Source organism: Cavia porcellus, unplaced genomic scaffold, assembly GCF_034190915.1.
Source record: "Cavia porcellus strain 051 isolate PalLab524CR breed Dunkin Hartley unplaced genomic scaffold, mCavPor4.1 scaffold_14, whole genome shotgun sequence".
Taxonomy (NCBI): domain Eukaryota; kingdom Metazoa; phylum Chordata; class Mammalia; order Rodentia; family Caviidae; genus Cavia; species Cavia porcellus.
The window spans coordinates 34532-59907 of record NW_026947497.1 but is presented as its reverse complement, the minus strand read 5'-3'; the positions used below and the strand labels follow the sequence as shown (position 1 = coordinate 59907).

At 37.5% G+C, this 25376-nt stretch overlaps 2 pseudogenes; one reads left to right on the top strand and one right to left on the bottom strand.

Annotated features, from left to right (window-relative positions):
• Nucleotides 1–3033: 3033 nt before the first annotated feature.
• LOC101788799 (olfactory receptor 9G19-like) lies at nt 3034–3513 on the bottom strand (annotated as a pseudogene).
• Nucleotides 3514–14609: 11096 nt separating this feature from the next.
• LOC100722073 (olfactory receptor 9G19-like) lies at nt 14610–19661 on the top strand (annotated as a pseudogene).
• The last annotated feature ends 5715 nt before the right edge of the window (nt 19662–25376 follow it).

Sequence of the window (25376 nt, the reverse complement as noted above, 5' to 3'; positions counted from 1 at the left end):
ATGCTAATAATATTGATTTTATCAGTAGCTATTGTACACGTTTTGAAACAGAAAATTATGATTGATAAATTGTAGAATTACTATTAATAGAATTCTTAAAAATGTTTAAAGTCACAGGAATTTTAAATGAATCAATTTGATCAATATCGAATGCAGTAGGTATTAAATAATTATTCTAAATCCTATAGACATGTATAATAAGATAATGTAAAATAAAGTCTTCTTAATGGCTACATGTGATCCCACACACAGTCCAAAAGACAATGTCTCTGATAAGGTTCATAGGTGTGTGCAGACCATAGATCTGTCCTCTGATTAGGTCATTCAGTCAATTCTCACATTGCTCCAGATAGAATTAGCAACCAGCGCAAATTGCTGAAAAGCTTGCCAAAATATACTCAGTCATGACAGCATCATTTTCCACTTCCTAGTCTCCAGGAAGGAAAGAGAGACTAACACAAATGGAAAAAGTCACTTTGATGGTGACTACTGAGATGCATAAATAAGGATGACTATGAAGTCAACAACTGCAGGGAGGCTGTGGACTTCCGGGAATAAAATGAGGGGACTTCAGTACGTGGCTTGGGAAATCACCACCACTGGATTTCCAGGCTGTTTTCAAACTCTGGGATCTGCATTCATAATTGTTTAAATAAGGCAGTGTCCCCACTGCTGTCTGTGCTTACTGCTGTGTCCTGGCAGTCATGGCCTGGGAGCACTGCATGGCACTTTGCTGCTGTGCCCTGTCTGCCTCTCTGCAGGGCTCTTTCCATAGGAAGATCTTTTAATGTCCCTACCAGCACTGCCAGTACTTTGTGGCTGAGGGTCTTAGTTGAGAATATCATTGGCTGCTTTTTAGGTGAGTTAGCATAATTGGAAAAAATACTCTGTATAGACGCTCTCTGTGAAAATCTTTGCTTGACTGTCTTCCCTAAAAATCTTGCTGTTCTTGATTCCTATTTCAACACCCCACTGTCTGCTCATTCCCCATATGTGTACATTCCCGGGAGGATGCCAAACCTTCTCCACCCAGGCTTCATGCCTGCGTCAGGCATTCCCTTTTACAGACCTTACTCTGCATGAGTTTAAGACCCAGCTTCCTATTCCCTGAAGAGATACTAAGAGGCTGACCATTCAACATGCTCCCAAAACACTGCTCAACCTTCTCATCTGGTTGAGGAACATACAGTAGTTCCTGGTTTCATGGTTTGAATCCTTCAATGACTTAGGATAATGTGGCTGTGTTTGTGTGTGTCATCCATTGCCGAGGCAAATTTTATGCAGTCTTCTGTTTGTGAGCTGAATTCACAAACTTGGCTTCGCCTTGCAAACTCTGCATTCAGTGATGAACAGGACCACAGCCATCTTCCCCAGCATCAGAGACTGAGTTTGTGAACCAAAGCACCATTGTATTACTGAAGATGTCAAAACGGATGTCAGGAAGGTGATACAGAGCATAGAGCCACAGCATGAGGGTTTTGAAGAATGTTGTTATGCCATTTTCCAAGGATTTGGAATATGTTCATGCTTGTATGAAATTCTAGATTTCCACTGAATTCTCTCAGTATTACATAATACAATATAATTTTCATCAAATCACATTGGAAACACTATTTCCATTTTGGTGTAAGACAAACTTCTATACCAATAATACTGAGTTTTCAGTAGTTCCATAATATACTATTTTTTTGTAACACTGGGTTTTTAATAATATTCATTTTATTTCTTATTTTAGGGAAGTCTTAATATATGGAAAGAATGAATAGCTTTTTGGTTTATGATTTGATTTTGAAATTTGACAAGACATCTTTATTGGATAGGGAATAATGTGCAGTAATGAGTTGATCATTATGAATTTGCACAGAATATTAATACTATTTAGTTCTCATAAGGTATGCCCTCCAGATTCATTTATAAAGCTTGATTGCAGCATACAGAAAATATTTTGTAAATATTTTGCCTTCTGAATTAAGTTAGTTTTAGGCATCATGTTTCCCTTGTTCAAATTTTTAAAATCTACTTTCTAAATACATAAAGATGAATGTGTTTTTAGGATGTTAACCTAAAATTGTTCTCTTCCACAATAAGTGAGAACACCATTCTGATAGCTCTCAGGTTATACAATACAAATCCCAATAGGAAAAAAGTCACCTAAAGTAGAGTAGATTGAAACTTCAGAATGTTCTAGAACAAATAGAATTTACTTTTGCAAAATATTAAAACTACAGTGAAACCTATTGCTCATTTTTCAGCACATGACAGATCTATTCAATAATGTCACAAAACTGAGATTTAAGGATTCAAAATTACATTGTAAAAATTGGTACTTTGCTTCTCACAGTTAAGAACTTTGTTACTAAATTATTATAGTTATTTCTGGAATAATCACTATTAAATCCAACACTTTATAGCAGAAAAGGCAGTGCACATTTCACTGTTGGTGTTATCTTTGATACTCTTTGCTTCATTTCATGTTTATTTATTCTCTCATGCATCAATGTCCTCTTTTTTCAATAAAAATTCTGAATATTCCTTATGCATATCACTAATCATACTTTGCTGATACTAGAAGTATTTAGGATGTATTCCTTATATTATTTACTTTATCTGAATAAATCCAATCTTAAATTGAAGGGCAGCTGTAAAGGCCAGTGTTAGGTCAGAAAGCAAAATAATATTTAATTTTTTTCAAATGCTTTATATACTCTCTTCTGCATTAAGCCTAGATACTTTGGCAAAAAGTTACTAGTTCCATTACATCAAGTCTGCAGTCTGAATGATATCTGTAATCCAGTGATTAAAGACAAACAAAGAAACAGAATTGTTCCATTGATATAATTCAACTGAAAAAAATTAATCTATTTCCCCAAGCATTCATTGATGCCTATTTATTAACCAGCACTAGTTTGAGGAATATATATCAAATCAGGCACCAGATTATACTAACCTGAAATTTTTTTTTTCAGAGATTATTTTACATCTTTATTCATCAAACTGTAGTTCATTGGGTTAAACATTGGAAACAGCACAGTATTAAAAGGTGGAAACCACCTTGTTGTTCTCAAGGGAATAGCTGGAATTGGGGCAAGAGGAGATGTAGAGGAGGAGCCATAGTACAGAGTGACAGAGACGAGGTGTGAGGAGCACGTGGAGAAGGCCATGAGGAGGCCCTCAGTGGAATGGATCCTCAAGATGGGGGTTATGATGAAGAGGTAGGAGGCCAGGATGAGCAGAATGGGGGTGAGGACATTAGAGGCCAACACATAGTACAATGTAGACTGGTAGCTATGTCTCGCAACATATGGCAACTTCACCAGGGGTCAGACATCATAGAAAAAGTCATCAGTGACATTGTCACCATAGAAATCCAGAGTGAATGTGTTACTGGTTAAGATTATTGCAATGAGAAAGCCCTCAGTATAGGAGAACACACTAGGCAGATGCCAGTTTCCTGGGTATGGTCTGAGCATAGAGCAACGGGTGGGCAATTGCCATGTAGAGGTCATAGGCCATGGTGGCCAGATGGTCTATCTGTCTTTGTTCTCATGGACTGAATTACAAGCATCCCAGATTGATTCTGGGGATGTCACTTTTAACTCCTCAGAATGCGACTGTCTTTAGAGACAGAACCCTTAAAAGTGTGCTACATTAATTCAGTCGGTGAAGGTGAACCAAAGCAAAATATGTTAACTTCTTTACAAAAGACGAGAGACCTCAGGCAGGGAAACATCACCAAATAAGTAGGAATTTAATTCAAAAGATGATACAATGCAGTGACAAGACTTTGGGCATCTATGAGCCCAGGAGAGAGGCCAGGTGTGTAACTAGACCTGCACACATTAAACTTCTACATCAAGTCTCCAAAGCTGCAAGGAAATAAATTCCTGTTCTTTAGCCTATTCAAGGTGCAGTATTACTATGGCAGCTTTAACAAAGAAAAACAGGTGAATCCAATCCCAATATGTTATCTATGGAAGAAAGGGCTTAAAGTAAGAAAATAGGACACATCACAATATGATATCCTGTACCTTTTAATTCATTCGTGTAAAAATCTGAAGGAGGAAATACAGCCATTGAATGTTAGTTTTATAAATAATTCTTTCAGCCAATAAAGATGATTACTGCAAATTTCAGTGGATGGAGAGAAATCTTAATATTATGAAATCTTTTCCCTACTTTTTATTTCTCCTTTCTCCATCTCCATCTCTTTTTCTGTCTAGTTTATACAACTGTTATATTTTCCCTTGATTCCTTTTTAATTAAATGTATTGATACTTTTGAGGTATATAATGATCACACTCATCCTAGGTGAATTTGTACCTGTACATAAAATATCTTGGTTTTTCTTTTTTTCCCCAGTCACTTTTCTTTCAGTACCTCATTCCCTTCTTATTTACAAAAACTTTGTTTGGATTATTCCTTCTATTCTCTCTTTGTTTTTCCTTTTCTCTTGATTCTTCAATTATAGTAGGGAAATGCTCATTTCTTGGAACTTCATTGACCCTGAGCATCGTGTATATTTTCTCATGCTTCTGTTTTCAAGAAAATATGATATTTGAGCCTATAGGAAAAGTGGAATGAGGATCAGAAAAAAAGGACATTTCCTTTCAGGCCAGTTTTTGAAACAAGTATATTAGAGCTTTTAGATTACAGTTACTTACAGTCTACAGGTGTTCATACACACACAAACATAAATGTGTGTGTATAAAGTTACATGGACTGGATTTATCATTTATAGATAGTCAAGAAGGGACAACAGGTCTCAGTATTTCATGCAAGTGGGACCTGTGGGCTCTGGAAAGCAGCACAGAGTTGAGGGAGGGCAATGCTTGTACTACATGAGCGCCTCCCACAGCACCTGGGAGACTGCAATGTAGCCTGGCCCACATTTCACTCCTCATTGCTACATCTGGGCATCCCAGACTGCAGATATTCAGAAAGTCCAGAGCCATGTAGAGGAGTCCTTCCTGTCTCAGAGTGTGTGTGTGCCCACCATGCTTTAAAGGGTCCTCTTGAGAATCCAGAAGCAAGATGGAGGGATGGATGGTGCCAGTGCAAAGCCACCCTGATCCCTAACTCCCATATGACTCCTCTTTCTCTTCTAACAAGCAGGGAAATATCCAAACTGAAGGCTTTAAGTTTAAATTCATGCTTTTTTCACCTAACCACTATATAAAGAATAGCAATTCATTGAACCCATTGAATTTTATCAGTGATTTCATTATCAGTTACATGATTCCTATTTATAGATTAAAATATACATACAAGCAACTGGAAAATTATCAAGTGCAAATTAAAACTATGTGTATCATTTAACTTTTGCAGAATACAGTAACATTATAGACTGTTCTCAGCTGGTGTACAACTCTTGCAAAGATAACTTATGCAATGGGAGAGAGTATTTAGGAAACTTATGTCTGATAAGACGTTACTATCCAAACTCTCATGCAATCATTGTGCCCTCAAAGCATATATTAACAAAAAATAAAAATAAGAATTTGCAGTAATGAGAAAGTTCTGCAGATCTAAAAGGAAACTCAAGATGTACAAACCACTCAATTTATAGGAAAAAACCCAATTGCATTATATAATTTGAAATATAAATGAATAATGTCCCTAAATAGACATTCCTCAAAATAAGATGCATAAATGGTAAATGGGTATATTAGAAATGCTCAATTAAAAGAAAGCAAATAAAAAACAAAATGAGACTTTACAACATGCATGATAAAATGTCTATTGTAAAAATTTCCACTGAGTGTTGACCAGAGTGTGGAGCAAAGAGAGGTACTGCCCCTGTGGTTGGAGATATAAACTAGTAGAGTTATTGCAAAAAACATTATGAAGTATCTATGTTAACTTTTCAAGTTAACAGCAAGACTGCTATGTGCTCTGTGTTCCAGCAATCTGATTCCAGCTGTACACTCAATTGCAATGAAATCAACATCTCACACATATGCCTGTAATCTCACATTCATTGCAGAATTAATAATCAATGCTGACATATGGGATATCCTAAGTTTATGTCAATAGGTAAATGAATAAAGACATATTTTTGTTACCTGTAATCAAACTCATGACCTTATACTTGCCAGACAAGCGCTATGCTGCTGAGCTATATCCACAGCCCAAGACAATTTTAAATGCACATTTCAGTCTAAAGAAAAGTAAATCCTGCCATTTTGCTCAACATGGATTGTCTGGAAGCCATTATTCTCTGCCATATAATGCAGACATAGAAAGACAATACTTCATGATCTCAGTCATAAGTAGAATCAAAGTAAAACCATGAAAATAATGACTCTTTACATAGTGGTTTGGGAATCGAGTGACCGGGGGAAAATGACATTTTAGTAAAAGAATATAGAGTTTAAATTATGCCAGATGAATATGTTCTCAAGATCTATGTAAAGCATATTAACCAATAAATGTTGTTGAGAAAGCTGGATAGATGTGAAACAGAATGTGATTGCATCTTCTTGTCAAATCATACACGAAATGAACTCCAAATAGATAATTTATATAAAGGTAAGACTGCTAAAAAAAACAGCATAGAGTTACTTCCCCTCAAATAGAGGGGGGCGAGGCAGAGACAAGGGGGGAGAGAGAGAGAGAGAGAGAGAGAGAGACAGAGACAGAGAGAGAGAGAGAGAGAGAGAGAGAGAGAGAGAGAGAGATTTAAGGAGAGAGAGAATATGATCTGAAATTATAAAAATGGAAAGTAGAGTTTTTTAACCTTGACTGGTCTTGGTCATCACTTTTTTTGAATGTGATAACAAAAGCAGAGAAAAGAAATTAACATGACTATAGTGGGACTGCATCATAAACTCAGGTTTTTTTTTTGTTTTTTTTTTTTTTTTTAGTGCTATAATCTAGTTCACATCAGGAAATTATTAAAGGTGATTTTTCTTCTTGTCTTCAAAAAATTAAGCAAGTTTTCATCCATGTATAAATAAAATATTTCTTTACAAGAAAAACAATGCCTGGGGTAGCTTCTCATTCACTTATTTAATCAGGAGCCTCTGATCCTTTAAATGCCACCTATTTCCACACAAAGTAAATAAATAAACAAGAAACTGTGATCACCACCTGTACTCCTGTGGTAAGTTAGTAACTGCTTCCTTCCTGTCTGTCAGTTACCTCCTGCTGTTGGGTTTGCATTTCTCTAGGACTCTCCTTGCATTGAAGCTTTTCTCACCAACCTCCCTGGCCAACTGCTGGAGACTCTGCAGATCTCTCCAAACACACAGAACACCCACCTCAACACATTCCTTATGTCTTTGGAGAATGTTGTCCCTGATGTGGGAGATGAGAGAGATGAGAAGCTTAGAGAGGTTCCTGTTCCCATAGGGGAGAGCATATTCCACACGTAGTGGATGCTGGGCAGTGTCTCTGTCTCCAAGCTGCTTCGGACTTCAATAATCTAATAATTTGGTTTTAAATTTTGACTTCAAAGTTGAGAACTAGACTCTTTGAGTTCAAATTTTATTAAGCAGTTTAGAAAATCACTGTCATTTTCCTGGAAATTTGAACTATCAAATTAAATATCAAATCCTTGGGCTGGGGATTTAGCTCAGCAGCATAAGCACCTGCTTTGCAAGCAGAAGGTCGGGAGTTCTATCCCAGGTACCGATAAAAAAAAAATCAAATTCTTGGTGATTAGAAAACAGCAGATGAATTTGGTCATATAAGACTTACTCTTCCATTCTTCTGAACCCATCTGTAAGAATCCATTCCTATACATGTTCCCCAAATACAGACTGATGAGGGCCTGTAATATTACCAGATCATGTTATGTAGGTGGTCTCCCTATAGGCTATGTTGATGTTGAAATTGTTTTCAGAAACCAGAATGAACAGTGAATTTCTGAGAGTGGAATTTAAGAAGAACTCTACCAGGAGATGAGGAAACTGCCAGGTGCAGTCAGTGAAGGATCACGACCCAAGGAGCTATTTACTTTCTCAGACAGGAGGGAGGACCTGGACCAGGACTGAGCTCAGTGCTTACCTAGCATACATGGGTCATTGGATTCAATCTTTAGTACAGTGAGAAAAAGAGGAATTACTTGGTTTTGACAAGTGGCTCAGTCTGACTTGAGATTCAAAATTCTCCAACTTCATTTTCTGCCCAAGTGCTCTTCTTCTATCTGTGTCTTTTGATTATTTCTCTGGTCTTCTGTGAGTATTCTTATCTTCCTATTAAATATTTACTTGAACTATAATTCTGAATTGCCATCTGTCAGACCTTGAGACTAGCTTGCAATGACATTTCCTCAAGATTACAGATGATTTTTGCAAATGTGTAGTTTATGTTTTCTGGTTGTTTTTCTTTATCTAGCTTGAAAAATTTAAATTTTACCATATGCTAACAAATCACCTGGATTTATAATCTCTCAATGCATACTTCTGTGCCATAAAAATGTACTTTATCAGTGCTTTGACATCTATTTTTCCTGTACACCACATGCCCATGAGTTAGGGTTTAAATCGTATGGTACTTAAGGCCATATGATTCCATTTATTCTTTATATACATTTCCACATCTTATCTTCATATATGTAGAAAACTGTATCTCATTTGTGTGTTTCTCTCCTGGGGCCTGTCCCATGGTCAACATTGGTTATTAATTTAGTAACTATCATACGGCAACATATTGATTAGTTTAAGGTGGAGAGATTTAATGAAGAGATAGCTACAGAGCAATGCATGTAATGTAGAAAGAAGCCTGAGGGGATCTATGTTATAGCAGTGATGTAATGACAAGCAGAAACACCAGAATGACACCCAGGATTTGGGGCAGATTTATTTTACATCAATGGGCACTGATATGGATCATTCATAAAATATCAGGCCTTGACCTTTGGTAGTTTGGGGCTTCTATGGGATAAATGAGCAGGAAGTACAGAAGCATAGCATCTGATGGTTATTAATTGGTTTTTATAATGAGTGTCATGATGCCTAGCTATGTATCACTACTTTTGAGGAGAGAGAGGTAACAGGAATGTGTAACAGGAACTGTCACATGGGTGACTAACAGCCTGGCAAGGTGGAGCATTTTCTATTACACAGTGACTTACAGGAGCTGCAACATCTATTTCAGAAGAAAGGAGAAGCGTGAGGTGCTCCGGGACTAGAGGGAGAGCTTCAAAGTGGGTCCTTTGCCAAGTCCCAGTACAGCTATGTCTGCTGGGAAGAAGCCTGGGACGCCCTCTTTCCTAACACCCCAATTTATTCTTGACAACCATGACATAAACACTCTGAAAAGATGTCAAAGGGCACACTGATGCATTTAACAAGCATCCAGGAGAAATGAGGTGTTTAGAAGTCCATAGAAGAGATTCAGACAAATGGAAAGAATACAACACAGAATAGAAGTGTCACTACTGATGAAATACATTCTTTTCTATGTGAATAGACTCCCCCACATATATACATACAGCATATTTAAAATATGTGTATACACCAGTTTATGTTAACTCATATATAAATAGAGCATGAGAAGGAAAATCATGACTGCTTATGTGTTCACCAGGGAATTTCAGTTTTAAAAAAGTTTTTCCACCTTATAAAGCAATTGTCAATTTGTGAACACAATGCTATATTTCATTGTGTGTTAGTTATTTCCCAAGTTACAAAGTCCTGAGAGGTTTCAGGACACTAAACTCTGTGGGTTCTGAGACTGACATAAAAGGTTCTGGGAAAGATAGGCCTCAATGTTAAATGATGATTCTGCTGAAAATTTAAGTAAATTGTCAACATTGTATCATTCCATAGTTAGTCCACACAGTGAGTCCAGGAGCTACTTACAAGCTATGTGATGTTGAGTGCTGAAGACAGAAATGCAGAAGATCTAGGAATCCTCTTCTTATCTTCCTGTCACACGTAGAAACTACTGAGAGGTCACAGAAGTAGAGAAGTAGAATCCCTTGTTCCTCATTAAAAACAGAGACAAGTATAGAAAACTATATGGTGGTAATGAAAGTTAATATATAAGCAAATGAGGAAGCAATCATTAAAATCACTATAAGAAAACAGCCCTTAATAACATGGTAAGACCAGGAAAGGCAAGAGGTCAAAGTAGCAGAGATTACTAGTTTCAGGATCAGAAAACATGAATAAAATTTATCTTCCTTTCAGGTGAGTACTCTTTAAAAAGATGGAAATGCTTGTGGTATTTTTGAGAAATGTGTTAGAAAATAGAAGCTTATTTTTAAGGACTACAGCTATTATTTATTTTGTGTGAAAAACATAGAGTTTTTCCTTGTAATTCTAAAACATAACCTTAGAAAGTCAAGCCTGTCAACTGACAGCACACACAGTCAGGTGGAAAAGTCTTCTTACTCTGATGAGCAAACTTGCCAGACCTAAGTAAGACATTTCTCCCAGTGTGATAAATGGGCTTCAGGGGAAAGGCCAATGAAAAATGTCTTCGGTGTGCCTGTGTGTCTCAGGGTGGACTATGAGTACTTTTTCTAGCAAAGAGTATTGGATAATTTATAAAATCTGAAAGAGTATCATATCATTTATAAAATTGGAAACCACTGAAGATATTTATCTAATCTAACAGCAACAACAACAATAACAAACCTAAGAGCAGAAAAATCAAATATAGTCATAACCTCACATATTAACACAGTATTTCAATACATGCATAGAGTATACATTGATCAAAGCAATATAATTACCATTTCCCTCTCTGTTCCTTTGCTTCTTGGTGAAAACTTTGAATTTCTTTCTTCTAGATTTGTAAAAAGACATTTACAATGGGACGTTACACAGGCAAAAGAAAAAATGAATTTCTGGATCATATGTGTTATAAACCAGTCATGCTAAGGAAATATCACTTGTACTGTTTTACAGTGGAAAGTACAAAAGTCTGTCATGATGGCATATATTTATTTCTAGAGGCTGGGAAGAAGAGGACCAGGAGAGGCTACATAAATTCAAAAACAGACAGCAAAACATAAGTACAACAAGTACTAGTAGTCTACAGAGCAAGGTGATTCTCATGTGGATACCAATTTTCTTAGTGCATTGACCTTTAGTGTTAATTACCACCTTTTACTATGATCTCATTAGGGTTAAACTTCCACAAATTAAAACCGAGGGGATAACTTAGTACTTTGCTTCATGGGAAGTGTCTGTCTCTCCCGATATGTATAGTGAGCGAACTATTCTGTACAATGTCTAGTTCACGTTGCATATGTTTTCTTCTTCCTCTTTTTCCACTCCAATGCAACATTAGTTCTTTTATTGTTAAGAAATGAGTGTCACCTACACCAGTAATTACATTCCTAAGCTGGCTGGGTTTCCCAAAAATGATGGAGACTCTGAAATGCACATGTAGAAGTATAATGCAGGGGGTAAGCTTGAGAATTGCCCTCTGCTGTCTAAGAATAAATCATAAACTAAGCATTGGAGGTGAGATTGCTGCTCCTTGAGAAAGGCTAGGGATAGTATGAAAGCTTCAGGAAGGGAACATGATGTACTAATGTGGGTAGCACATGTTGTCTTCACAGCCCACAGAGCTTTTGCAAGAGACCTACAATGTCAAACATTTGAACATGGGTAAATAATGTCTCTGGTATGATATGTACAGGGGCACATCTTAATTCAGTTACAGGGAAATAGTGATTCCCCAAATGTGATTATTACCCATAGCTCCCTGGAGAAGGAACAACACAGAGATGAATTTCTGGGATCTTTTTTGCTGTTGTTCATGGAGGAATGGTCTTGGCAGACAGGTAAGCAGGAGCAAATGTTGTGTCAGATGGTCCATTTACTTTCAAAGGCACTAGGCCATGTGGGCAGACTCTTGATCAGGTCACTACCCCTGGGTGATACAGGCAGGGGAAACATTGGTGTGTTAGTGAGGGCAGATGAAGTAAAAGACTGGACATAGGGGATTTGGTCTTGTTAGGCTGCATATGAGAAGACACATTCTCCTGTTGCATGCAAGCTGATTTATACACAGAAATCAGCTATGCCAGAGAACGGTGGAGTCTAGAATAGTAATGGCTTCACAGGCCATTAATCACAGTATATGGAAAATTTAAACAAAATGTTTAGCACAAATTCCAATGATTCTCTCACCCTGGCACAAACCCTCCTTAGTGATCTCACCGGAGCTGCTCCCTAAGATCTGCAAACACTCTGTTTACCAAGAAGATCTCTCAAGTGTCCCAGGGTTCCTCCTAGGCCCATCTCGTTATTTTACATCTGTGCCAATATGGTGATTCTCCTTGGACTGAAATGCTGTGCTTCCCATTGTATTGGTCAAAACTACCCTCAGGGACAGATTCTCATTTTCAGTTCCTCAGTGAAACTCTCAACACACACACACACACACACACACACACACACACACACACACACACTCACACCTCTCCTTGCTTCTAGCAGTGGCTCACATTACCAACTAGGATAATTGTACCAAATTGTATCACAATTGCAGTTCAGGCTGGAATCATGCTGTCATTCTAGTGCATATCCTCTGTGTTTTTTAGAGATCCAGGAGTCAGTCACTCCTGACCGATGTGCAGATTTGATAAACTTTGGGGCACCAGGATTTGAACTGAGTATCTCCCAGCTTCCAATTTCAAGACCTCAAGAAGCACACCTGATTTTTTGTATGCATCAGATAACTAATGGATAACATGATCATCATGGTAATATCACAAGATTCTTTTGAACATTCCCTGGGATGACACTTTTTAAAACTTTAGTGGAGTATCTGTCATGTACAAAGTACTCAGTAAGCATTATTAGAATAATCAAGGAAAAAGATGTAAAGTTCTTTTTAGGCTACACATCACCTTGGTTAAAATTTTTATTTCTGTCTAGTAGCCAGGTTCTTGTAAGTTTGAATGGAATTATGGATTGAGCTGTGAGAGCAGATATGTTTGCTGCAAAATCTCTTCACTGGCATTATGAGAAACACAGTTCATCTAAAATCATTTCTTTGCTGATGAATAAATCCTCAAGGATACTCTGCTTTGATAGTTTCCTTCACATAGGGAAACAACTGTGAATTTTGTTATGAGATTGGCTTGGACACAATCTGGACATGTTTTTCTCATGTTCTGTTTATATTTTGTCTGACTACAGTGTGATTTGAAACACTTGGAATAGCTGTTTTGAAATATCCATGTGTTTGCGGTGGAGAAATATAAAGCTTCACAAATAGGAATTTAAAGAGAAAGTACCCAGTTCACAGTCATTATCAGCATCATATATATTTTTTTTTTTGGAACCAGGAGTAGAACTCATGAACTTGCACTTGCCAGGCAGGTGCTTATAACACCTGCTAAATCCCTGGTCACATTTTTCCTTTCACATTGAGAAAACAAATGAAACAAATGAAAATCAATATACTTTTGCATTAACTGACTTTTCAGAGACTGTAGAAACTATACATCTGGAGGTGCTTGGAGAATTGAATACACTGGGGGAACCCAGAGCACAGATAAGTCACCTGGAGTTGTGGTGAAGTCCTCTGCTGTTTGAGACTGTGCCATATGCAGGTAAGAGTTCTGAACCCAGATGGGATCATCAAATGTTTCTGGATTCATCATCAAGACCAAGTTACACAAGAATGTACCAGGACAGGATTTGGACAATGGTGATGCCTTTTATAGGTCCAATATACATAAGAAAATGTACCAAACTCTCATCATTATTATAACAAGGTCACAATCAGGACTTAAATGACAGATTCCATGGACCCCATTAGTGCCTGCTAACCTGATGTGAAAAAGGAAAGGAGGAGCTAAGTCTCAGTGAATTACCAGATCTTCAGAGAAAGCAACCGTATGCACTATGTGTGCCCCAGTTAAAAACCTTCTGCAGCACAATTTGATCATGTGTGAAGTTTTTGCTACCAGAATTTGAACATACATACCATGAGTGCTGGGAAGGATAAACAAAACACTACATGTGAAGTGCTAAATAGCATTTGATTCAGAGTTAACAGATAAAAAAAAATTAGTTGTTATTTCTTTAAGTGACACAGTTCTGAGATGATAATGAGAAGTAGAACATAATAGAATCAGACATGAAGGCTCAAGTTCAATACAGAACTTCTGAGTTTTCCCCAAGCAAAAACTGTCAGTATCCATGGGTACATATCTTCAGAGATTTTATGTTGCCATAATATTTTTCATATTTAGTATTAAGAGATTCAAAATAGAAAACCAACATGGCATTTGATAGGACATCAGAACATCTGAGATAAACACTCATCTGCCCTTCGGGTTTCTTCCAAAGCAGATGATGGAGATGATTTCCTAGCAGAGAAGAAGGAAGTTTCCTTACAGGGACATATATAATGTGAGGTAAGAAGAAGTGCAGAGGTAACACTAACTAGGGAAGGTGAAAGAGAAGTGTCAGGGAAGGAGATTAAAAACACCTTAAAAAGTAATATTGCAGAGAGTTCAGACTGGGAGTAAAAAACTTCTAGTTATGAAAACATATGCATGAGGATTTTCACACATGGCAGGGGTCCTCTAAGGAGGAGGTGAACATGTCAACGTCATACTAGGAACACACAGGAGGGTGGAGGCTTGTCTGGGAAGGACAGGGAAAGGGGATGGTGCAAGCTGGAAACAGGGGATGTTGAGCTTGGCTCACTGTGAGCTTGGGCATCTTTGTGAGGATGCTGGCTTCCACTCTGAATCAGCTGCAAAGTCTCCAGAGTGGGTGGAACAGCAGAAAAACATGCTCAGTTTGCCTTCTGAGAGGAAGAGTTTGAAGTCCAAGACAAGAGACTCAAATGAGGGGACCATGAATGCAAGGAGTCATCCAGGAGGCTTCAGCAATGATGCAAAGAGAGTTCTAGTGCCTTTGCTTAAGGGGAAAGTATGACATCTGAGAAAGAAATGGCCAAGCCTTGGAAAGCTGTTGAATACAGTGCCTCCAAGATGTTGCTAAATAATCAGAAACCATGTGTGACCTAGAGAAGAGTTAAGCGTAATGGTAAATCACTTCTGAGTTTGAAAAATGCCATTTACTGCTGTAGGGAAGCCTGAGGATAGTGGATATATAGGGAGGGTAATCAGGAAAACATTTTCTCCTGATCCATGCAGTGGGTACTGTGTAAGATTATGCAATACATGGTGCAGCTCAGGTATCTTGAGTCCAGGGAGTAGACAGGGAATGGAATGACATTTAGAGCCACTATAATATCACTGGGGATGCTTATAGGTGGTACTGGCAACAGGTCCAGGAGTAGATTCTGTCAGCACCATAAAATTCAAAAGCTAGCATGACAGAGAGTAGATAATGAGAGCAATAAAAGAATTAACAGGTGAGTGTGATAATTGAAAAACACATAACAGAGTATTTCAAGGACAGAGTGACAAACAATGAGAGGTGCTATAAATATATCAAACCAGAGGATGGTGTAGACTTATTTTAAAGTTATTCATCTGAAGTCATCAAACTTTTGGTGGAGGAATAAAAAAAGTGTAAGTGAAACAATATTCTATTATTTGTATTATGTTTATAGATTATTCTAGCTACTAACCCAGCTGTTGATTAACATTCATGTTGAGTTCAATATGAACTACTTTCCTGCATACTGAGGATGACTGTAAAATAAGTCTAATATTCCCTGGAATTTTGCTTTATTTGGCTTAAAAAATAAAAATTCTTTCTAAATGAGCACAAAGACTGTTGGATATAAGAAGTCTTATAATTTCAAAAAATGTTTTGTAATATAGAACTATATTTACTATTTTATCACATCAGTGATTGATAGATCTCTCATTTTCTTTCTGTGCAGTGTGATACCCAGAGCCACGGAGAGGGGCTATCACAGGGTAACCGAGTTCATCTTGCTGGGCTTCATGACAGATCTCGTGTTGCAGCTGGTCCTGTTTGTGGTGTTCCTGGGCGTGTACTCTGTGACACTGCTGGGAAACAACATATTCATCACGCTGATCTGTAATCATGCCTGATTCCATACACTCATGTACATTTTCATTGGAAATCTGTCCTTCCTGGATCTTTGTTTTTTCTCTAAGTACACCCCAGAGATCCTAGTGGCATGCATCTCTGAGGCAAAACGCATCTCCTTTGCAGGCTGTGTGGCCCAATTTTTCTTTTCCATAGGGCTGGGATACACTGAGTGCTACCTGCTGGCTGCCATGGCCTATGACCGCTATGTGGCCATCACAAAACCACTGCTTTATACCCAGGCCATCTCCATAAAGCTGTGCACAGTTTTGGTAGCAACCTGTTAACTTGGAGGCTTTACTATCTCTTCCATAATAACCAAGAAGACCTTTTTCTTTGATTTCTGCAAAGACAATGTCATTGATGACTTCTTTTGTGACCTGCTTCCCCTAGTGAAGTTGGCCTGTGGCAGGTTGAAGGGCACCCAGTCTCTGATGTACTTCCCATTGACTTCCAATGTCATCAGCCCCCTTACCCTCATCTTGACGTCCTACTCCTTTATCATCACTGCCATCTTGAGGACTTGACGTCCTACTCCTTTATCATCACTGCCATCTTGAGGATTTGTCCACCCAGGGATGCCATAAGGCCTTCTCCACATGCTCCTCCCACCTCATCTCTGTCACCCTATAGTATGGCTCAGTCTTGTACATTTGCCCTGACTCTGAATCCAGCTATTTTAGGGACAAAATTGCTCCCAACCTTTACAAAGTTGTATTTAACATGCTGAATCCCATGATATACAGGTTGAGAAATAAGGATGTGAAAGAGACTCTGCATAAACTCATCAGTTAATCAAGTCAGTTTCCTAAAATTTGTTTATTTTATTCCAAGTCAAGATCTCACTGTGCTCCACCCTCATTATACGCTGTTGCATTGCAAGTAAAAGAGTCTCTCCCCTTACCACATGGCACTTTAGCATATCTAGTGTAAGAAAATTAGGGTCAATGAAGAATTAAAACTTTAATGTGATTGGTGCAATGAATTCCCAAGAGCTGCGTGACAATGCCAGGTCCAGTAAAATCTGAGTTGCCAGCTCTTCTCTAGGAATAAAAGAAGTGGGTGAACCTATGGATTGGGGGAGTCATCTGAAGGAAGGTGACCTGGTGGGAGCCATGGGTTCCATGTGCAGAGATGTAACCATCCAGGTCCTCACTGTGGTGGACCTGTCCTAACCCTCCTCCTGGTCACTGATAGTTAAACTCCGGGGTAGACAATAAACAAAGGAACCCACTGGTGCAGTGAAGACAGCTGAGCATTCTTCAGCAAAACAAGGTGTTTGAGGCTATGGGATGGATTTGGAGATGTAAATGATAGTCACCATGTCACAGAAATAGCAGTATGGACAGACACATGTGCTTCCACATGCAGATAAACACCAGAGAACAAAGTGAGCATGTAGTTTTTCTGTATGCATCCTTTACTTTAGCTTCTACACAGGAGATAATGAGAATGTAATTTATAGTTGTTTACTTTTTTGCAAAGGAAATAGTCTCAAAAATCTCTTCTCAATCTTCCTTAACAGCGCCTGATTTGTCAACACAGTTTTGCTTAGCTGTACTTCTAATGCCTCTGCAAACTGTGAGATTCCTAAGGGGCATCAGCCATCTATAACCCTGGGAATTGGAAATTGGCATAAAAGGTTCTGGGCTGGCAGATGTGAATTCTGTGAAGATGTTCTTATTGGAAATATTAGGCAAGTGGCTTAATTCAGATGCTAAAGATAGAAAATTTATTTGGTCTTCATAATCATAACTACATTCTTTTACTTACTAATATGTGGTGAATACTAAATAAAGGGTCTTTTCTGAAATAGGTTTATCATTTTCCTACTTTAATTTCTGACATTACAAAGAGATCATATACAACAGAATATCACACTATCTGTAATGAAAAGAAAAAAATTAACATTGATAAAATCAAAAGGAGAAAATAGTCTACATTTTAGAACAAACAACTCACAAGCAGGACCCACTAACCAAAGCAAAACCTTGTTACCCTCTCGAGTGCACTTGTGGGAAGAAGATGAAAATGTAGATATTATTAGTATAAGGGACAGCACATATCAAAAAAGCATAAAATATTTTCATTTGCCATTAAGAAAGTGGAGGCATAGGTAGTTTCCCAGATCTCTGGCAGTGAAGTTTATTGCTAAGAAGTCACAAGCATCTTAATACTTTGCATGGACAATTGCTTCTCATCTTGTACATGTTAGGAAGCTGATCATGGTAACTGGTTGCGGTAAACCATTTGATTATGTTGTTCTGATTAACAAGTTTAGAATCTAGACTCAGTGTTTCTGCCTCATACAGAAGATTGGGGCAGTCACCAAGGAAATGCAGAGTCTGTGTCTCTGTGTGTAGTCCAGGCTGAGACACAGCATTTTTTAAGGGTGAAAGTTATATGGGTTTTTGTACAGCTCTCAAAGGAACATCAAACCAAAAACGTTAATCATTTCTCTAAAATGACACCCTTAAGCAAAACTATTCAGTGGAGGCAGAACAGATATAAAGGGCCAGAGAGGCACTGTGGGCCCCACAGCAGGTGCTGTGTGAACGTGTTTCTGGCTGCTAGAGGAGATAAGTTTATAAAATAATGAAAGAGAATCAAGGGGCCAAAGGGCTATCTTTACTAGAAGTTACAAGAAGGCAATACTGTTGCTTTACTATGGTTTGACCTCAGTATGGACATAGAACAGAAATTTTATCTAACACTGGACTGAGTATGTTAAATTTAATATCTCCTGTAAGGTTTACTACAATTCCTTAAGGAAATTAGTGTAATTTCATTAAGTAGATTAAAACAATAATATCAGCAAGTGCCAGAACCAAGTGCCACAAAGGTTACAATTCTAGAAATTGTTAACATCAGGACTGAAACATGGAATGGTTTACAGCCTACATTTGAAATTCACAATGTTGTGAAGCACTTTTTCATGTGTTAATTCTGTGAGTCTTTTATAATCTTTTTGTCCTGTCAGAATTAATATTAATAATGGAATAAATACTCATTTCTACATTTAGCTCTGTGACCTATAGACAAGACTGAATCGCAAGCCTACGTGTCATCTTCATAAAAAGTGGTTCTTCAGAATTGCCTATAACCCACTAAACTAGAGACTCTGCTACCTACTGAACACCATGGCCTATGACCAATACATGGCTATCACCAAACCTCTGCTCTATGCTCAGGCAATCCACAGAGGACTGGTGTGTTCTCCTATACTGGGGTCCTCCTCTGTGCAAAAAATCTTAACCAACAACACATTCATTCACTCTGGATTTCTGTGGTGACAATGTCATTGATGACATTTTCTGTGATGTCCCAACCCTAGTGAACTTGGCATGTGATATGAGACATCTACCGGCCTGTGCTGTGTTTCCTTGTGTTTCCTATTGTCCTCCAACATCTTCGTCCCCACCCTGCTCTTCCTGGCCTCCTAACTTTTCATCACATCACCATCTTGAGGATCTGGTCCACCTAGGGCTGCCTCAAGTTCTTCTCCACATGTTCCTCCCACCTTGTTTCTATCATCCTGTATAATGGCTCCATCCTCTACACCTACTCTCTCCCCAATTCCATGTACTCCCTTGAGAGAGACAAGACAGTTTCCAACTTTGCACTGTGCTGTTCCCCATGTTGAATCCCTTGATCTATGGTCTGAGACATAAGGATGTGAAAGAAGCTCTTCATAAAATCTTCAGATAGATCAAGATGATCTTCTGAGAAGCAGCAAGAGAATTTCAGGTCATGTTGATTGTATTTCAAGGTGAGCTTCCACTGTGCTACAACTTGATATAAATCATGATAATGGATTTCTAACCTTGATGCATCACAGATTCAGAGACCTAAGATCAGAAAATCAGGGTAATTTAGCAGGCAAAAATTGAAAATTAATTATAAGTATTTGGATTGAATTTCATATTACCGTATGCTAGAAAAAAAGAGAGTAAGCTCTTGGAATTCTATAGCTTCAAAAATTGACAGAGGAGCCCAACCCTTTGAGAAATTTTTACTTTGCTGATACTTATAATAATATGTGTGTATGAAATTATTGCCTAGGTATATAATAAATGAATTTTAATATTTTCCTGTATTTGGAAACTATTTTCTCAGTTTCATTTCTGCTTAATAGAGTGTTTTAAATACTGTAAATGTATGTTTTACTCATAGATATTAACACAAAGCTTCAGAGATACCAAGAAACATTTGCCTAAAATTTATTCTCAGCTTCTGTGATCTTCTTCATCTACGTATCTCTCCTGTGAGTTCCTTGCTGAGGAAAAGTAGTCACTTTTCCATACGCATGATTTCTGTGTTTTTCCAGGCCTCCCTGAACTTTGCTTTATCTTGAAAGCCCATCCAAATTGTGATAGGTCTTCACCAACAGTCATGAAAATAAAACAGTAGCCACAGTGAAGTAAAACAAACTGAGACATGAAAATTGATGAAAATATATTACCCAAAAGAAAAAAAAAATAGGAAACAAAAGGGTTCTAGAACGATAAATTGATGGTGCATTGAACTTTCTTTAACTTTTCAAAGGCAATATGCATGATTATTTTTTAATACATAAATGTGTCAGTGTCTGTATTAATGTGTCTATTACAGAAATAAACTGTAAGGGACTGTGATCTACCAGACCTGGCAAATGAAGGAGCTGTACTTAGAGCAGGAGAAGTAGAGCACTCTGGTGGTCACACATGTTCCCCTGTGAAGTGGGACAAGGAACAGATGCATCTGGCTTGGGAAACATAGAAATCCAGTAGAAACAGTGACCAACAATAGGATAATATGTTTCATTTGGAAAACTCTACCAACCCAGTCTCTGGTGCCCCAAAGATAGCTGCTATTTCCCATTAACTATGACAAGATTTCTAGTAAGAATATTTGCTTTAAGTAATCAGTACAGGCACAATTGGCATAGCACACATCAGGGCCATAAACTGAGAAGTAGCATTCCTACCTGGCAGTGAGACACTTACCAACACAGTGCACAGTTAGTGCTATTCTAAAACCTGCTCTTCAACATCAATGCCACATTTTAAGTCTGTTTTAAATCTATTTATTCTTATGTTTATGGCCCAGATGTGTTCAGAAGCATCCACAGGTTAGCTTGAAATTAAATCTAATCACATAAGGGAATTGGCTTTCTTATATGGGAAAGATTAAATTCTTTAAAAAAAACAAAAAAAGGATAAAAACTATACATAACTTCAAGCAAATAGGAAATTTACACTAGCTAATGTATTGTGTTGTGCTAACTTGAAAGGGACTTGTTCAGATTACAAGATTCTGGCATGAAAAAATGATCAAAGAGTGAAAAAACATATTCTTCTTTTAGTTCATCAAAAAATTAAATTCTTAATATAATGTGATTTCATGATCACTTTTAGACATGAGAGTTTTAATTAAAATTTCTACTTTTTAATTGATTTCAATTGAAATAGAAGTGCCTGCTTTACTATAATTTACATAGTAAAATTTTTGAGATGCAGAATTGGTAAGTTTATAGATTATGATAATTTAGATTTTGTTTAAAATCTGTAATGAAATAAAGCATTTTAAATTACAAATGTTCATGTATGGTGTGTTTTGCTGCAAAAAAAATCTCTGGGCCTTAATAAGTTTAATGAATAACTCTTTATGGTGATATTTGTCTGGGTTCTTCAGAGACACCCAAGCAATGGGACATCTGAGTGTGTGTATTCTTGTGGATCAGGAGATCAAGGGCGAGGGCTAACAATTTCAGATCTGCACTATCACCCTTCAGGCCTTGGAGCTGGGGGAATTGTGGAAATCAGGACACTGTGGATATCAAGTTTGGTCTCTGACATAGGGCCTGGAAGGGGTTGATGTTTATCTTTATTTGAACTTTAGAGCTTGAATCGATTAATTTTGTTATGCATCATTGCTTTGTCAGTTTCATTTCTGTGAAACTTGTATAAGAGGGAGTCTAATAATTTTGTTAGGTTTGACAATGGCTGGTTGCTGAGTGCCAGTATGACAATGGGTGACATGTAAATAAGATTTCCTCCATCCTAACAGTTATCATCATTGGGTTTTGACTTTTATCTAGAGTATTTTTACACTGTATTTATATATATATATGATCATGATATATGCCCATAGATGAAAATATTAGGAAACTTGTAAGCATGATACTTTATTATAGTAAAAATTTTGTGGCTTGATAATGTACGGGATGTATCTGCATATCAGTGAATTGCTTAGGACAAAATTGTTACTTTCATAGATACTAGATCCTAAGCAGATGGTTGTGATACAGGAAAGATGATTTTAAGTGTGCTAATAAAACTAGGCACTGCCTCAGGCTTCTTAGATCTCATGGTGTAGGAAACTCATGGAATCACAAACACACTTGAATTTGACAACACGTGGCCAGGGATAAGAAATTTTCATGCTAGTCTAAGGTTATGAAGAGGGGCTGGAGATTGACAAGAGTCACATCTAAACAGAAAAGTTCTTTGTCTGATTAAATTTCCACCTAGAGAAGCAATAACAGCCCAGCTCTCATGCCTGCAGTTTTACTGGCTCTCCTGCCTCTTGAGAGATCTGTCCTATGTTGAAGACCTGAGTCGCAGGATCCTGCTCTTGGTCTCTGTGTCTGTCCTGGAAAAGACTTCCAGCCCTGGGCCCTGAGGCTCTCGCCCAGGATAAGGATCTGGGTCTCCTGCTTCACACTACTCATTCCTTTACAGAGAGCTTGTGGGGGGATGAGCACCAGCTAATGGGGTGGAAAGAGTGCTCTTTGCCTGAGCCCTACCTGTGCTGTGCTCTTTCTTAATCATGGTGCAGGGGACAAAGAGGGCTGTTCCAGGGACTTGGAGATCAGCCTTTTGCCTAACACTATACTTCATTCATTTCTTTGTAGAACTCAATATCAAAGCCTTGGCAAGTCTATCCAAAGAGAGCATTGTGATTTAAACAACCTGCACTTTCAAACTTGTATTAGGTCTGCTCAGTCAGACTCCCTTTTGCCCAAGGCTAATTGTTCCCAAGGCGACCCTGTGGCTCTGGGCATAAATATGCAGTTATAAGACCCTGCTTGTGGCTCTCTTCATATTCCCTGAAATAATAATAAAATTTAGAATAGATGTAGCTTCCCATCAACTGTAGATTTCTTCTTTCACTCATACAGAAAACAGGGAACCAATATCACTTTGCAATCACCAGGATCATGATATCAGATAATAATTCTGGAGGATTATCATATATATATATATATATATATATATATATATATGATTATTTACTGCAGACAATGTGCTATGCAGTACAGCTCCAGAATTTACTCTCCCTGTCTACACAAGCTGACCCCTTTCAGTAATATTCTTCCTTTAACACTGACACCCACCTCAACCTCTAGTAACTGCTGTTCTATATGATGCTTCTGTTAGCTCTAGATTCCACATATCTGTGAGATCACACAGCATGTGTCTTTCTGAATGGCTTGTTTCTCTAGAATCATGTCCTCTAGATACATGTGATTTTCACAAATGATACAGTTTTCTTTTTTCAAATAGAATCGGTAGTGTGCCATCGTATACACATGTCTTTCCTCCACTCACCCTCTCCTGGGAGTTTCTCTCCATATAGATAGTATGTGTAATGCTGCAATTATCACAGAGAGCCAACTATATTGTCCATATTGATTTATTCATTTGGGATCCATACCCAGAAATAGAATTATGGAACAGTAATATTTAAATGTTTAACTAAGCGCTGTACTATTTTCCAACATGACTGCACAGGATTATAATCATTCCAATAGTCTACAAATGTTCCCTTTTCTCTACAGCTTTTCCAATATTATTTTTCGTCTCATTAGTCAAATCCATCTTTTTGTGCAGAACGTGATATTTCATTATGGGTTTAATTTATATTACACTGATAATTTGTGTTGCTCAACATTTTGCCATTTCGTGTTGGTCATTAATATTTTTTTCTGAAAAATGCCTATGGAAGTCATTTGTCCATCTTAATAGGATTATTTATTTTCTAGTCACAGCAGGTAATTCACTGAACTCATTTCCTAGTTTATCTTTGTCTCATCGTCATTTTATTTTGCAACTAACTTTGCACATTAACTGAAAAGAACTGCATATATATATATATATATATATATATATAATTTCAGATCATTTGCTTCTAGAGTAAAGGCTTCTTAAAATAAGGATGAGAACTTTCATGCTTACTGCTATTTCTCAGAGTCCAGGACAGTATTCAGGTATTAAAATGCATTTTTGAGAAAAAACATGAGTCAGTACCCTCTAAACATTGAAGCATTCCTATGTAAATAATACACTGGGACACAGAAAACACTTAGTGAGTGCCCAAAGTTGGCAAGATGATTGCTGAGTGATGACCTTACCTCAGGAAGAGTCCCAACAGTGCTCTCACCTGGAAGAGATTGAGACATCATATTATTCTCTATTCCATCCAAACTCCACACTGGCTTGTGTTTCTCTAGGCAGTGCTAGACTGAATGGTGAGTTGAGGACACTAAGTAGACAGACTGGGGAGTTTATGACACTAGATTTAAAAAAATGTTTTTAAGTGAAAAGTAATTAAGTATTGATCTCAACTTCATTTTTCTGTTATTCATACTATGAGGAATTGATTACGATGTTGTATGAGTTATAGAGAGTAGTATGCTACTACTTGTCAAATACTAACTGCTGAAATAAGGAGGAGTGTGAAAAAAGTTTCCAAAGGAAAGAGAAGTAATTAGGAAATGACAGTGGGGTGAAGGAACATGAGGAATTTCAAAATTAACAAAGAGGATGAATAGCTCCCATCATTCCTGCTCTAATTTTGGTTATTACAAAGTTCTAATCTGAGCTGCAAGCTCCTCCAGTGTATAATTCATGCATTTAAATTGTAAAATTATGAAGACCTGCCATGCGCTAAATACAATATCAACACCAGCCATGTGATAAATATAGACTCATTTGTTTCTACATAAAGTCATCTCTGGAAGAAAACAATCATTATCTCTAAAATATAAGTGATATTTATTTTAGTATTTTCACAACTCACTGTAGCATTTTTCTCTTGTGTGTGACCTCAAGGTAAGTTGTACTAGATTCTTTAATATTTATGGGAGATAATGATGTCTTTTGGGTAGGGTTTAAAAATACATAATTTATGGTAAATTTAGAATGGCTTTATATTTTTAAATCTCAACAATTTCTAATCACTGTGTCAATCTTTATACTTATGTAGATAGTATAAGCTTTGCATAAATAACTTCTGTGCACACAATTGAAATTATAGGAACTATTTTAAGGTATATGCCTTGATAGAGAGCCTTGCCTGGGATTTGTGGCAGTCCAGAAACTTTATATTCATAATCCTAAAGAAACCTTTGGAATTCTAGTGAGTTAATTACATTCTACC